A 14096-nucleotide genomic window follows, 5' to 3' on the forward strand; every position below is an offset into this window, starting at 1 on the left:
TCATGGGTTCAATCCCCATGTTGGGGCTAGCGTTTACTTAAAAAATAAATTAGAAACCATTTAGGGGAGACCAGGTGGCTCGGTGGGTTAAAGCCTCTGCCTTTCACTCAGGTCATGGTCCCAGGGTCCTGGGATCAGGCTCTACATGGGGCTCTCCGCTCAGTGGGGAGACTGCTTCCCCCCAACCCCGCCCCTGCCTGCCTCTCTGCCTACTTGTGATCTCTGTCAAGTAAATAAATAAAATCTTAAAAAAAAAAAAAGAAAAAGAAAAGAAATTTTTTAAAATGTCCATCTTCCAACAGAAATTTTGAGGCATGCAAAGAAACAGGAAATCGTGATGCGGGCCTGTAACAGAAACTGACTATGAGACCTACTAGATGTCAGATGTAATAGAAAAACACTTCAAAGTGGCATTGTAAATATGTGTTGAAGGAAAGCATGATGAAAGAAGGAGGGCACGACAACAATGTTGCATAAAATAGAGAATATCAGTCAATAGAATGTAAAAGAAAAATGAAATGCAAATTCTGGTTGAAATTGAAGTTGAGGGGCGCCTGGGTGGCTCAGTGGGTTAAAGCCTCTGCCTTCAGCTCGGGTCATAATCCCAGGGTCCTGGGATGGAGCCCCACATCGGGCTCTCTGCTCAGCAGGGAGCCTGCTTCCTCCTCTCTCTCTGCCTGCCTCTCTGCCTACTTGTGATCTCTGTCAAATAAATAAATAAAATCTTAAAAAAAAATTGAAGTTGAAAAGTTGAAAGAGTAATTAAAAGATATAATAATAATTAAAAAAAATTGACTACAGGGACTCAAGAAATTTGAATGGTAGAATAAAGAATTAGCAAAGTTACAGATTCTTGGTTCATAACCCTCCTGGGATCTTCCCTGGTGTAATCTGAAACCGGCCCTCATGTTGGAGGGCAGGGAGAGATGAAGAATGAGTGGTACTTGGCAGTTCAAGAAGCAAAGGGAACTTAGCTATAAGGTTTATACTGGGCAGTAGAGAGATGAATGGATCTCCCTACCTGCCCTCCAAATCTTAAGTTGTTAAAGAGGCCCTAACTCTTTCAGTCACATATGCAATGCAGGTGTTTTCAGCATGTCGCCATCTCAAGGCTCTGTCCTTGGAGCAGCCTCTGGGAGCAGGAAAGGCAAGTGCAACAGGGACTTCCAGGGACAGGGGAAGGAGTTAGGAGCCTCCATTCGAGTGCCCAAGCCCAAGTGATAGGTCAGTCAGTGGTCACATCTTTTTGATGACCCTCCCCAACAAAGATAGATTGATAAACTTCCTGTAAGTACTTTATCTAAAACATTTGATATATGTTTACTACTAGTTTCAAGTACTTAACTAATTTTTCATATGGTTTCCTTTCAGGCTATTTAGAAATTTGTTGGGGTACCTGGGTGGCTCAGATGGTTTAGCGTTTGCCTTTGGCTCAGGTCATGCTCCCAGGGTCCTGGGATGGAGTCCTAATTGGGTTCCCCACTCCTTGGGGATCCTGCTTCAACCTCTCCCTCTGCCTGGTGCTTGACCCCCTGCTTGTGCTTTCTCTCTCTCTGTAGAATAAATTTAAAAATCTTTAAAAATATTTGTTGTTTAACCTGTAAATCCTTGAAGCTTTTAAAAATATCTAATTGTTATTGACTTTCTGATTTAATGTGGTTGTGTTTAGAGAGGATATTCTATAAAATTGCAAACTTATAATATACTGAGCTGTTTTATGTCCCACCCAGCAGAAGGTCTATCTCAATTAATGCTTTAGGTACATGTGGGAAGAATGTGAATCCTGCTATTACTGAATAAATTATTCTCCAAAGGTGAGTAATGTTAAAGTGTTCAATAATTATTTTTAGATCTCCCACATCCTTCTTGATTTTTATTTAGTTATTAAAGGGGAAATTGATATTTCTGCTTCTGATTATAATCAGAATCTATAGATTTGTCTATTTGTCTCTTCAGTTCAGTCAGATTTGCTTCATTTATTTTTAAACTCAGTTATTAGCCACCTACCTTTTAGGTTTGCTATGTCCTCTTCATTTATCATTATAAATGTCTCTCTATATCTCTGATCATTCTTCTTGTCTTAAGTCCATTAAGTCTAACATTAACATGACTCTCAGCTTTCTTTTGTATACCATTTATTGACGTACCTTTTTTTTCATCATTTCCTTTTTTATCTAGTTATGTTTTTGTTTTCCATTTCATAAAATCATGGATATGGTTGGATTTAGGTCTATTCTTTTCATCACTGGTTTTCAATTTGCCAATGTTATTATTTTGTTTTTCTCTTTCTCCTTTCCTGACTTCTTTTGGGTTAAGAGAATACTAATTAAGTGTTCTAGTGTAATCATCACTCTGTTGGCTTTTCAGCTATATTTTATACATTATTTTTTAGGGTTGCCATCAGAATTATAATATGCATGCCAATCATAGTCATCTTGCAGTGACTATTATGTGATACTTTATATAAAATGTATGAACCTTGTAACAAAGTAGTTTCTGTTTTTTAAAACTCCTGTCCTTTGTATTTATATATTTATGAACATACAAATAGCTATTATACGAACATTTTTTTTTTTTTTAAGTAGGCCCCATGCGCAGCATGGAGCCCAGTGTAGAACTTGAATTCACTACCTGGAGATCAAGACCAGAGTTGAGATCAAGAGTCAGACACTTAACTGTCTGATCCACCCAGGTGCCCCTATGTGTATCTATTATAATAGATTGTGGACGCCATGCTTTTGACGGCCTGGATTATCACTTTTTCCTCTATAAGGAATACTGAATTAGGAATACTGAAGGAATACTGAATAAAATTATTTTGCAATCATTTCAATGACTGGTAGATATTTTTGGTCTTGTCAGGCATCGGTTTTCAGTTTAGTCCTAGGATGTGTCCCTTACTCTGGATCATGGTTCTTTGAAATAGGAACCTTCTGAAGTTCCAGGGATGCTTCTGAGAAGGCTGGGTGGGGTCTTCAATGTAGGGTTGTGGTTTGCCTCTCAGCTCTGTGGTAGGTAACCCTTGCTAGGCCTTGAGCAGACTTGTCCTGTATTCGTGAACCCCTAGCCTGTGGCCCTGGCCCCATAGTGAGTCCCACACAGACATCTGGGCTCCCTCATCTCAGATACTTTGCTGCACAAATTTGAGCCACTTTGGAATCTCTAACTTTTGTCTGTTTCCTCAGCTGAACAAGACCACTGTTCTGCCAGGCCTCCACTCCTTCTTCTCACTGAGCAAAAGTGTCTCCTGACAAACATCTGAGGTGATTGTGGGACCCCCTTTAAAAGTGTCTCTTTTGGGGCACCTGGGTGGCTCAGTGGGTTAAAGCCTCTGCCTTCGGATCAGGTCATGATCCCAGGGTCCTCAGATCGAGCCCCTCGTTGGGCTCTCTGCTCAGCAGGGAGCTTGCTTCCCTTTCTCTCTTTCTGCCTGCCTCTCGGTCTACCTGTGATCTCTGTCAAATAAATAAATAAAATCTTTAAAAAAAGAAGTGTCTATTTTTGCAATGTTCAGTCATGTACTGTTCATGCCTGGACACAGGATTCTGTCCATATTTGGGTTATATTTGGTAGTCTGGTATGGCTAGAAGCAGAAGTTTCTCTGTGATATTTTAGAAATGTAATGGATTTAACACAATGTGATATCTTGGATTGGATCCTGGAATAGAAAAAGGGCATTCATTTAATTTAAATCTTTTTTTTTTTTTAAGGATTTTAGTTTTAAGGAATCTTTACACCCAGCGTGGGACTTGAACTTACCACCCTGAGATCAAGAGTCTCTCACTCCACTGACTGAGCCAGACAGGTGCCCCAAGGGTATTACTTAAAAAACTGGTAAAATCAAAATAAAGTTTGGAATTAATTTAATAATAATGAGATTAATCTTTGAGTTTTCACAAATGTACCATGGTTAAATCTGTTAAGAGGGAATTGAGTGAAGGGAACAAAGGAATTCTGTTATTTTAAAAAGATTTTATTTGAGAGAGAGAGAGAGAGCGCAAGAGAACCAACATGAGTGGGAAGACACAAAGGGAGGGGAGAAGCAGATTCGCCCCTGAACAGGGAGCCCAATTTGGGGTTGATGATCCCAGGACTTGGGGATCATAACCTGAGCCGAAGACAGGCACTTAACTGACTGAGCTACCCAGCTGTCCCTCTATTATTATTTTTTTAAACTTTATATCTAAAGTTATCTAAAAATAAATGGCTTATTAAAAATATAGCATTGGATGCTGTGGCCATTAATAACAGTAGCTAACGTGGCACTACTATATGCTGGGTATTGTTTTAAGTTCTTCACATATATTAACATACTCCCTCCTCACCAGAGAAACAACCCTATATGGTGTTATTCACATCTGCATTTATGGAAGAAGAAATTTCAGCACAGAGAAATTAAGCTAGTAAATGCAGAACTACAATTTTTTTTAAAGATTTTTTTTCACTTATTTGCCAGAGATAGAGAGAGAGAGTACACACAAGCAGGCAGAGAGGCAGGCAGAGATAGCTAGAGAAGCAGGCTCCCCGCCAAGCAAGGAGCCTGATGCGGGACTCGATCCTAGGACCCTGGGATCATGATCTGAGCTGAAGGCAGTGGCTCAACCAACTGAGCCACCCAGGCGTTCCAGAACTAGAATTTTTTTATTTATTTGAGAGAGAAAGTGAGAGAATGGGAGGTCTGCTTCTCCCTCTGCCTTTGCTGCTCTCCTTGCCCATTCTCTCACTTTCTCTTGGGTCATGATCCCGGCCCCCTGGAATGGAGGTCTGAGCTCCCCAAGCTGAAGGCAGACGCTTAACCCACTGAGCCACCCAGGTGCCCCAGAACTAGAATTTGAATTTTGCAATCTGGTTCCAGGAGTCAGGCTTCTTACTTCCTCGGGTTACAGCAGGAAGTGCTGCTTTCTCATACCAACTGCCAGACCAGAACAGTGATGCTTCAGTAGATGCATAAATTGAAAATGCAGTATGAAAAGAGATTTACACAAAACAAGAGCCCAGAGTACCTAAGGAAGGTATCTGGACCACACATGTCTACTACCAGACATCACATAAGTCACCTAGAAATTTTGTTCCCTCCTAACAAAGGAGCAGGGCAGGAAAGGAAGAGGGGAAAGAAATACTAAATATTTACTCAAAGAAGCCGAGTTAATTGGAAAATAATTAAATTTTTTCCCCCAGAGCAATTATTATGCTTAAAGATGTGTATTTCTAAGGGAAGACTTTTAACCTAGTTGTGTGACAGAAAATTAAGTTTTATTTTTGCAATGCACCATCCCGTATGAATTTCAAATCTGCTACAAATGCACATCTGGTTGAAAACTAGTGTCTTCCCATTCCTAGGTAAAGCTCAAGTTCTTTCATAGCCGGAAGGACCTTCTTCCTAGTTCTCTAGCCTCCTGCCATGTCCTCTTTGCTCTCCGTGCTCCAGTCATTTCTTTAAAAATTTCTTTTAAGTTTGAATTTGTTAAAAGAAATATCCCCTCTCCAGTTGTGTGCTAATGGTGCGGTGGGGGTGGCAGTGTGTGAATCTCCACCCGGAGAGGGAGAAGTTGTATTTGTGTTTCATTTTTCTCCTGCAAAAAGCTTGTTTGTTTCCATTTGGCCCACTGCGCCGAAGAGGGTGCAGGGTGGTCACACAGCTCCCCTGCGTGGCTCAGGCAGAAGCCCTGGCTCTGTGGAGTCCCGCCCCGAGGCTGCTGGGCTCTGGGGCTCCTAGCCGTGCTGGAAGGGGGCCTCTGGAAGAGAAATCCGCCCGCCCAGGCGGAAGAGGGGTCAGGTGTGGGTCATCTTCCTGATGAGCAGCACCTGCTCGTGCCGGAAGTGGCCTTCCGGAAGTCGGCGGCTCGGGGCCTGCAGGTCCAGAGGGTCTGGTTCAGTCCTGCCCCGGGGCCGCGCTTGCTCCGGCCTGCAGGGTGTGACCCCGCCCTCGGGAGCCACCTCGTCGCTGCGGTCGAGTGGAAGCCCTGAGACAGGTGGGTGCGAGGCCCGCAGGTGCTGGGGAGCGGGCGGTGGGGCCCTTCCGGTGAACCCGGGAGCTCGTGGTCTAGGGCGACGAGGCGGAAGCTCCAGATGCTCTGCTGGCTGCTCGCGGGGGGCAGAGGATGGCGAAGGGGGTTCTGGAGGCTGCGCCTGGGGAAGAGGTTGGAGGCTGGTGGGAGGCGGGAAGAAGGGGCGTCCCTGGGTCGGTGCCGTCCAAACTCTGGAGGAGCCAGAGACAGGTCCGTGGGTCTGCTCGGTGCTTTTTTTTTTTTTTTTTTTTAAATTAAATTTTTTTAAAAAAGATTTTATTTACTTATTTGACAGAGATCACAAGTAGGCAGAGAGGGGGCAAAGAGAGGAGGAAGCAGGCTCCCCGCTGAGCAGAGAGACCGATGTGGGGCTCTATTCCAGGACCGTGAGATCATGACCTGAGCTGAAGGCAGAGGCTTCAACTCACTGAGCCACCCAGGCGCCCCTGCTCGGTGCTTTTAGTAAACTTTATTATTTAGAACTTTATAATTGATTATTAGTTTTAGAAAAATTTAGAAAAAGTATAACGTAAGTAGAGAATTCCCATGCACTCTACACGCAGCTTTCCCTGTTATTAACATCTTACATTGTATGGTACTTTTGTTATAATTAATGAACTAACACACACACATATATATATATATATTTTTTTTTTAAAGATTTTATTTATTTATTTGACAGAGAGAGAGATCACAAGTAGGCAGAGAGGCAGGCAGAGAGAGAGAGAGGAGGAAGCAGGCTCCCCGCTGAGCAGAGAGCCCGATGCGGGACTCGATCCCAGGACCCTGAGATCATGACCTGAGCCGAAGGCAGCTGCTTAACCCACTGAGCCACCCAGGCGCCCTGATATATATTTTTTAAATTTTATTTTATATCCCTGCAGATAAACTTTTAAGTTTTCTCTCTATGCAATCCCTGGTACTCTCTCTGGCCCACTTTAGCCATTTCATTTTTCACAACCCTCCTTTCCATTTCCTCAACTCACAGAGTCCAGCAGGCTCTGCAGAGCAGACCTGGTAACTTCCAGGGAAACGAGCTGGGACAGTTTTGGAGAAAACGTTTTCTGTTGACGGTCTTTCAGGGTTACTGTCCTTTGCAGTCTGACGTCTAGTGTCTTTACGACCATGGTTTCATTTATTTGAAATCTTTGGTTGTTCAGGCAGGAGAGTAAATTGGTCTCTGTTTACTACACTGACCAGAAGTGGGATTTCCTTTTTTTTAAAATATCATTTTAAGCATTGTAAGCATAACTTAAAAAAAAATTATTTATTTGAGAGAAATCACAGGCAGGCAGAGAAGCAGGCAGAGAGAGAAGGGGAAGCAGGCTCCCCGCAGAGCAGAGAGCCTGATGTGGGACTCGATCCCAGGACCCTGAGATCATGACCTGAGCCGAAGGCAGAGGTTTAACCCACTGAGCCACCCAGGCACCCTATAAGCATAACTTTTATAGTCTGTGTTGACTCATGCTGTTAACTGAAATTTTGCGTATCTCTTTGCTGGTCTGTTTTCTTGCTTGTTCTTGAACCAAAAGCTCAAGTGGTGCGAGGATTCACCTGAGGCAGAACAAAGGCGATAGAAACATGGGGCATACTGCAAGGGGGTGGGGTAGGACAGCAAAAGAGAGACTGTCTGCAAGGAGGCTGTGAGTGGAGGTTGTTGGTAAAGGGGGAAGGTAAGGAGGTATGGGGATTATGGAATTTTATCTTTTTTTGGTAACTGTGCCTGGTTTTAAGTAGCCCATTGGTCAGTTAGGGCCTGTGGATACTGCACCTCAAAGTATCACCTGATGGGCCACTTTTCAGCCAGGTGGTCACTCTGGGCCCGTTAGCCTTGATCAAGTTTCCATCGATCATTCTATTTGTTGCCTAAAAGCAGCTCTGCACATACTTTAACAAGTATCTGTAGCAATACCTTCAGGCTGGGGTGGTGTCCCCTTCCTCTAGAGAGGATTTCCATGTGCCTCTGCCACAGGGAGTATTTGGGGGATCATTTGGGGGTATTCTCAGTTGATGACAACCCTAAATTTTAAGGCTTGGGATTCCCTACATATCAGGCAAGTAGAATGTGGGTGAAATTCTGTGGGAGGGCTGTGCCACATCCTACACCCTGGGATGGTTATGTCCTTTTGGGGTATCAGCTTATTTGATACATTATTATTAATTGAAGTGCATGTTTATTCAGATTTCTTTCTTTTTTTTTTTTTTAAAGATTTTATTTATTTATTTGACAGAGAGAAATCACAAGTAGATGGAGAGGCAGGCTGAAAGAGAGAGAGGAAGAAGCAGGCTCCCTGCCCAGCAGAGAGCCTGATGTGGGACTCGATCCCGGGACCCCGGGATCATGACCTGAGCCGAAGGCAGCGGCTTAACCCACTGAGCCACCCAGGCGCCCTCTTTTTTTTTTTTTTTAAAGATTTTATTTATTCATTTGATGGACAGAGATCACAAGTAGGCAGAGAGGCAGGCATAGAGAGAGGGGGAAACAGGCTTCCTGCTGAGTAGAGCCCGATGCGGTACTTGATCCCAGGACCCTGAAATCATGACACAGGCTGAAGGCAGAGGCTTAACCCACTGAGCCACCCAGGCGCCCCTTATTCAGATTTCTTAGTTTTTACCTAATGTATTTCTGTTCCAGGACTTTATCCATGGCACATTACATTTAAGCATCGTGTCTCCTTAGGCTCTTCTTGGATGTGATGATTCTCAGACTTTCCATTTTCCATCAAAGAATTTTGATAACTTTGACAGTTTTGAGAAGTAGTGGCCAGATATTATGTAGAATATTCCTCACTTGGGATTTGTCTGAAGTTTTTCTCATGATTAGATTGAGTTTGCAGATGTTAGGGAGCAAAACCACAGAGAAAAATTACCTTTTCCATTACATTATGTTAAAAATACTTTCTAGGGGCGCCTGGGTGGCTCAGTTGGTTGAACGTCTGGCTTGGGATTTTGGCTCAGGTCATGATCAGGTTGTGGGATGGAGTCCTGCCTTTGGCTTCATGCTCAGCGGGTGGTTGCTTGAGTTTCTCCCTCTGCCTTCCCCCACCTCTTTCTCGCCCCCAAATAAATAAGTAAATCTTAAAAAAATATATACTTTCTAGAAACTTTGGCTGAGTAGCTGTTTGTCAAATATCTCCACTGTAAGTTTCTTCCTCTCATCACCCCTCTTTCCATTACTATAGTCTATGGAAACTAAGTCACTTTACAAAGCTCATACTTAAGGAGTAGGGATCTCTGCTTCACTTCCATAAGACAGAGTATCTACATAAATTATTTGGAATTCTTCTACACAGGAGATTTGTCTCCTCTCCACCATCTATTCAGTCAGTCCGTCTGTTTTTTAAATATCTGTTTGGGTCATGGATATTTATTTTATACTTTGGGTTATAATCCAATACTATTTTATGTTGTTGCTTCAGTTGTACCAGCTTTGGTCATTGGGAGCTCTTTCAGTTGGCTCCTGTGTTCCTTTATACATACCCTCATCATTGTGATTTTTGTTTCTTTGCTTTTAGAACTTCTTGTTTTCTGGCACTGAAAGACAGGCCAGGTTCATCTCAGATATTTCCTCCCCCAGTTCTGGATTCAGCTGTTTTTCCCAGGCACCTTGGTTCCTTTTATTAGAGAATAGTACTAAGATCCAAGATCTGAATGCTAGGTGTACTTTTTGATACTGGGGTGTCATTATCCAGCTGACAGATCAAGTGTATGTATACTAACCAGTATGTGTGTGTGTATAAAACTATTCCTCTATGTAACTATTCAGTAAGCTAAAGGTAAGTTATACTTTCCAACCCTAGTCCATTATTACATGGATCTCCTTCCCTTGCTTATTTGTAAACTTCCATTTCAACAGTGAGAAAACTGACTCCCCGCCCCCATCACCTACATTTACTTCAATTCCAATGCATTGATTCTAGTATATAAGTAGCAATATCAAAAATCACCCCCCCATACTTGCTCAGTGGGGGCAATACCACGATCACAAAAGTGGTTTTCCCAGGGTGAGGCTCGTCCATTGCAGTCAGGATGTGCTGACCCCAGTGATTTCCCCAAATGTGGGAGACTCACCTGCATGATTTATGGTAGTGGGGGACTGTTCGTGTTCTCCCCTGGGAAAAAAAATTAACCCCCATGGGGATGAATATTATCAATTAGAGTATGGTGCTGTGGATAGTTTCCTTCGACTTTAATCTTGCAGACTACTCATTTCCAAAGTTAAATAGATTAATACCATTCCCCTCCATTAGTGAGGCTGTTTGTTAATTTGTAATACAATTAGATTATTTTGTCAAAATCTGGGGTGCCTGGGTGGCTCATTTGGTTGAGTGTCGAACTCTTGATTTCATCTCAGATTGTGATCTCGGGGTCGTGAGATCAAGCCCTGTGTGTGGCTTTGAGCTGGCCATGCAGCCTGCTTAGGATTCTCTTACTGCCTCCGAGCACCTATAGGTGTATGCATGCACTCTCCCTATCAATTGATTTCTCTTTTAAAAAAAAAAGTGTGTGTGTGTACATGTACATGTGTATACACACACATTTTATTCTAGGATCTCTCCCCCTTCTAAATAATTTTCCTTTAAATTTTCATACATTAAGATTCACTCATTATGCTATGAAGTTCCATGAATTTTGTCAAATACATAGTATTAGATATCCGTAGTTATAATATCATAGAGAACAGCTTCGTTGCTGGGAAAATAATCCTTTGCACTTCATCCATTTAGCCCTTCTCCTCATTTCTGAATCTCTGGCAACTACTGATCTTCTTACTGTTTCCATAATTTCTTTGAGAATGTCATACAGTTGAAATCATACAGCATGTAGCTTTTTCAAAATGGCTTCTTTCACTTAGCAATATACATTAATGTTCCTCCATGTCTTTTCATGATTTGATGGCTCATTTATTTTTATCTTTAAATAATATTCCATTATTTAAATAATTTATATATTTAAAAAATTTATATATTTATATATATATAAATATATAAAAATATAATTTATAAAAAATTTATATATTTATATATTTAAATATTTAAATAATATTCCATTATTATGTAGATGTAGCATAGTTTATTCACCTATTGAAGGAGATCTTGTTTGCTTCCAGTTTTGGCAATTATGAACAAGATGCTGTAAATATTCTTGTGTAGGGTTTAGTGTTGACAAAGTTTTTCAGATTAGTTGGGTAAACACCTGGGAGCACAATTGTTAGATCATATAATAGAATGTTTAGCTTTATAAGAAATTTCCAAATTGTCTTCCAAAATGGTTTCACCATTTTGCATTCCCGTCAGCAAAGAATAAGTGTACCTGTTGCTCCACATTCTTGGCAGCATTTGATGTTGTCAGTGTTTCGGATTTTAGCCATTCTTTTTTTTTTTTTTTTTTTTTTTTTTTAATAAGATTTTATTTATTTATTTGACAGAGAGAGATCACAAGTAGGCAGAGAGGCAGGCAGAGAGAGAGGAAGGGAAGCAGGCTCCCTGCTGAGCAGAGAGCCCGACGCGGGACTCGATCCCAGGACCCTGAGATCATGACCTGAGCCGAAGGCAGCGGCTTAACCCACTGAGCCACCCAGGCGCCCGGATTTTAGCCATTCTATGTGGTGTGGTGGGAGGCATTGTGGTCTTAATTTGTACTTCCCTAAAGGCAAATCGTGTTGAACATCCTTTTTGTCCTCGTTTACCATCTGTTTATCTTCTTTGGTGTGGTGTCCAGATCTCTTGTCCATTTTAAAAATTGAGTCCTTTTCTTGTTGCATCTTAAGAGTTATGTATTTTCAATATAAGTCCTTTCTTTTTTTTTTTTTTAAGATTTTATTTATTTATCAGAGAGAGAGAGGGGAGAGAGCGAGCACAGGCAGACAGAATGGCAGGCAGGGGCAGAGGGAGAAGCAGGCTCCCCGCCGAGCATGGAGCCTGATGTGGGACTCGGTCCCAGGACGCTGGGATCATGACCTGAGCCGAAGGCAGCTGCTTAACCAACTGAGCCACCCAGGCGTCCCAATATAAGTCCTTTCTTATATATGTGTTTTACAAATATGTTTTTCTTAGTCTGAGGCTTATCTTCTTTTGAGTATCTTATCAGTGTCTTTCAGAAACCAGCAATTTTATTTTGTTTTTGTAGTATTTTATAGTCAGTAGAGGTCTCGTAATTGTTAAAGCTGCTAAAAATGGCTCGTGGTCTCTCTGTATTTTTTTACTTGGTTTTTTAATTTATTTATTTTGGGGGGTGGCAAAGGGAGAAAGAATTTTAAGCAGACTCCATCCTGCGGGCAGAGCCCCATGTGGGGCTCGGTCCAGGGACCCTGAGATCACCATCTGAGCTGAAACCAAGAGTTGGACACAAGGAACTGCACCATCCAGGCTCCTTGCTCATGTATTTTTTAAAATAGTTTTTTTTTCTATATTCTGTTACATATTTTTTCTCTTCATTCTCTGAACATTATTATGTTTTTATTAGTACTTAATATAAACCACAATTGCCTAAAGAAACTTTTGCATTATTTTATGTGTAACTTGTAGTTCAGTGCTTCATGCAAGATTATTTTTGTCATTATTGTTACAAAAAGTAATACAAGTTCATTGGGGAAAAAATAAAACTATAGAAAAACATCAAAACCTGAAGTTTCACAATGAACTTTTATAATTTCACTCTTATGGATATTGTTCATTTTGTGTTCCTGCTCTCCCCGTGTAAGTTTTGGTAATGTATATTAATATCTATAAGAATGGATATTATATTTATATCAAATGTCTTTTGGCATCTATCAAAATAACCATGTAACCAAAATAACCAAACAACTCTTTATTAATATATTAAGTCAAAGTAATGGATTTCCTAATGGGGAACCATTCTTTTTTTTTTTTTTTTTAAAGATTTTATTTATTAACTTGACAGAGAGAAATCACAAGTAGATGGAGAGGCAGCCAGAGAGAGAGAGAGAGAGGGAAGCAGGCTCTCTGCTGAGCAGAGAGCCCGAAGCGGGACTCGATCCTAGGACCCCGAGATCATGACCCGAGCCGAAGGCAGCGGCTCAACCCGCTGAGCCACCCAGGTGCCCTGGAACCATTCTTTTGTTCCTGGAATAAATCTTACTTGGTCATGAGGTGTTATCTTATCTTTTTAATACATTGGTAAATTCAATTTACCTGTCTTTTTTTTTTTAAAGACTTTTTTTTTTTTTAAAGATTTTATCTATTTGACAGATAGAGATCACAAGTAGGCAGAGAGGCAGGCAGAGAGAGAGAGAGAGGAGGAAGCAGGCTCTCTGCGGAGAAAAGAGCCTGATGTGGGACTCGATCCCAGGACCCTGAGATCATGACCTGAGCCGAAGGCAGTGGCTTAACCCACTGAGCCACCCAGGCACCCTACCTGTCTTTTTTTTTTTTTTTTTTTTAGGATTTTGTATTTATAGCCATACCTGAGGTTGGCTTTCTTTTCTATTTTGTGGTATCCTTGCCATGTTTTTGTATCATGGTTGCAGAAACTTCTTAGGATGAAACATAAGTCATTCATTGTACTTTATTCTCTGGGGAAATTTAAATGACATAGGAATAATTATGTCTTTTTGTTGGACTGAAATTGTCCATAAAACTATCTAGGCCTGGGTGCTTTTGGTCACAGAGGAGTAAGTCTTATGGTTAATTTTTCTGTTTATTTTATGATAATCTATCTATGACATATATATATATTTTAAGATTTTATTTATTTATTTGACAGAGAGAGATCACAAGTAGGCAGAGAGGCAGGCAGAGAGAGAGAGAGGGAAGCAGGCTCCCCACTGAGCAGAGAGCCCGATGTGGGACTCGATCCCAGGACCCTGAGATCATGACCCGAGCCGAAGGCAGCGGCTTAACCCACTGAGCCACCCAGGCGCCCTATCTATGACAATATATTTAATGAACTCTCTTCCTCTCTTAATTTTGACTGATTTTTTTTTTGAAGGGAACTACCTGTTTCATTTTTCTTTTCTTTTTTTAAAGATTTTATTTTTTTATTTGAAAAAGAAAGAGAGCACAAGCTGGGGGATAGAGACAGAGGAAGAAAGAGAAGCAGACTCCCTGCTAAGCAGGGAGCCGGATT

At 41.4% G+C, this 14096-nt stretch overlaps 1 non-coding gene and 1 pseudogene across 1 annotated transcript; one reads left to right on the forward strand and one right to left on the reverse strand.

The window, feature by feature from the left end:
- Window positions 1-5772: 5772 nt before the first annotated feature.
- Window positions 5773-14096, reverse strand: part of LOC123389020 — a 51761-nt pseudogene continuing 43437 nt past the window's right edge.
- On the forward strand, window positions 9962-10123 carry LOC123389059. The gene has a single exon (XR_006603597.1). It is a non-coding gene; the product is annotated as a U1 spliceosomal RNA (small nuclear RNA).

The sequence above is a fragment of the Mustela putorius genome, unplaced genomic scaffold, assembly GCF_011764305.1.
Source record: "Mustela putorius furo isolate JIRA1106 unplaced genomic scaffold, ASM1176430v1.1 tig00003942_pilon_pilon_pilon, whole genome shotgun sequence".
NCBI classification, from domain to species: Eukaryota; Metazoa; Chordata; class Mammalia; order Carnivora; family Mustelidae; genus Mustela; species Mustela putorius.